This window comes from Tachyglossus aculeatus, chromosome 5 (genome assembly GCF_015852505.1).
Source record: "Tachyglossus aculeatus isolate mTacAcu1 chromosome 5, mTacAcu1.pri, whole genome shotgun sequence".
NCBI lineage: Eukaryota > Metazoa > Chordata > Mammalia > Monotremata > Tachyglossidae > Tachyglossus > Tachyglossus aculeatus.
The window spans coordinates 15,128,723-15,130,907 of NC_052070.1; the positions used below are offsets into that span (position 1 = coordinate 15,128,723).

General features: G+C 46.7%; 1 non-coding gene across 1 annotated transcript; it reads right to left on the reverse strand.

Moving 5' to 3' along the window:
* Positions 1-479: 479 nt before the first annotated feature.
* Positions 480-620, reverse strand: LOC119929098. The gene has a single exon (XR_005451239.1). It is a non-coding gene; the product is annotated as a U4 spliceosomal RNA (small nuclear RNA).
* Positions 621-2,185: the final 1,565 nt, after the last annotated feature.

The following is a 2,185-nucleotide window of genomic DNA, read 5'->3' on the forward strand; positions in this document are numbered from 1 at the left end:
ACACAGCTGACAAGCTTTAGAGCCGGGCCTTGAACCCATGACCTCTGGCTCCCAAGCCCGGGCTCTTTCCACTGAGCCACGCTGCTTCTCTATTGCACCTGAGAGCTGGAGTGGGGAGGAAACTGGCCATTGAGGAAAGGAAACGAGGAAATGGACCCTGCTAGCACACAGGACGACCATCGGGAAAAAACGCTGGTTATCTATCACTGCTCATCCCTCACTCAGTGGAATGGATTGAGCGCTTATTCATTTGTGTGTGGAGGAGGGCTGCCCTGAGTGCATTGATTACGCCCGAGAACAGAGAGCGCGCAGGGGGGCCCAGAGAAGGGGAGCGGGAAATTCAAGCAGGGTGGAGGAAGGGAGAACATTGGGCCGCGCATGCCAACCTACGAAGTTCGAGGACAGAAGGAGACAACACGGAAAGCTTGAGGAAAGAGACCAGATAAGACGCCCACACATTAAACCACAGAGAAGGCCGTCCTCCTGAGAAATAGTCAAAAATTGCCAGTAGCATCAGTGTCACAAGACGTCCCAGCAGGGTATTGGGAAAAGTTTTCAACCAGCAATAATCACGCCTCGGATCATCCTCACAGGCTACGAGACTGCCACTGCACAAAGCCCTACTAAGATTACATCTCCTCCATGAGTCCTTCCCTGATTAACCCCTCATTTCCCATATTTGCCCACCCTTCTGCATTGCTTATGCACTTGGCTGGCAACCCCTTACCACAGGCTTCAAAACACTCAATCAGCTCTCCCCCTCCTACCATATCTTGCTGAATTCGTACCACAACCCAGTCCACACACTTTAATCTTCCAACACCAACCTGCTCACTGTACCTCTAGCTCATCTTTCTTTCTGTGATCCCTTGCCATCATCTCCCTCAGGCCTGGAACTCCTTTTCTCCCAAACCCGAGAGATCACCATTCTACTCTCCCCACCTTCAAACCCCTACTAAAATTATATCTCTTCCCAGAGATCTCCCTTCTGTGTTGTCTATGCCCTTGGGTCTGTATCACTTAATCATTTTGGTATGCACTCCACCCTGATTTATTTTATTGTCTGCATCCCCTGTCTAGTGTGTAAGTTCCTTGGGGGCAGCGATTGGGTCTGAAGCAGCACAGCTAGTGGAAAGTGTACCGGACTTGGGAGTACTCAGGGGAAGGGAACGCGTGTGCCAACTCTGTTGTATTGTACTTTCCCAAGCGCGTAGTACAATGCCCTGCAAGTTGTAAGTGCTCAATGGGAACCAACGAAGCTTTATTGAAAGCACATCTCCTCCAAGAGGCCTTCACTAACTAGGCCTCACTTCCTCTTTTCCCACTCCCTTCTGCTTCGCCCTGACTTCCTCCCTTTACTTATCCCCTTCCCCCAGCCCCACAGCACTTATGAACATATCCATAATTTATTTATATTAATTTATGTCTGCCACTCTAAGCTCTTTGTGAGGAGGGAATGCGTCTGTTACATTGTTTTCTGTACTTTCCCAAGCACTTAGTACAATGCCTTGCACACAGTAAGCACACAACAAATATGACTGATTGACCTCCAGACTATTAGTCCTCCTCGAAGGCTATATCTGTGATTAAAACATCACTTTAGTACTAAAGTTGAATTTCAAAATCTGGCCCTTTGGAAATTTTGGTGACTCTTTCCCCAAAGTGGGTGCAGGATTTTACTTCCAACTAGTAATTCAGGATCCTGGAATTCTAATTCTGACCTGCCACTGGTTAACTGTTATCTTGTGAAAAATACTTAAACTGTCTCAGTTTCTCTGGCCACACAATTTGCATAGTAATCCTCATCTCTCAATTGGTGAAGAGGGGACAGACAGCTAACCGATCCAGGTTCTGAGTAATCAGCTTGAAGTCTTGGCATGTTTTCTCTCTCAGTAAGCACCATATGTCTTGACATCCTCCAGTGTATCTTCCATCATCAAGCCACAGCACCCTTGGATGCTTTAGGACAAACTTATACAATAAAAAGACAGATCGTCTTTCTACCACGGTCTTAATCGTATCTCGCTTGATGTCAGCCTACCTTTATTTATTCTTCCTTTCACTTACAGATACACTGCCTAGAGTTGATAAAAAAAAGAAGGATTGCAGATGTGATGTTTTTCCCAAATCAGAAGTACCTATTTCGGCCAGTGAAATGTGTATCTGTTCCTCCAGCTCACCAAAT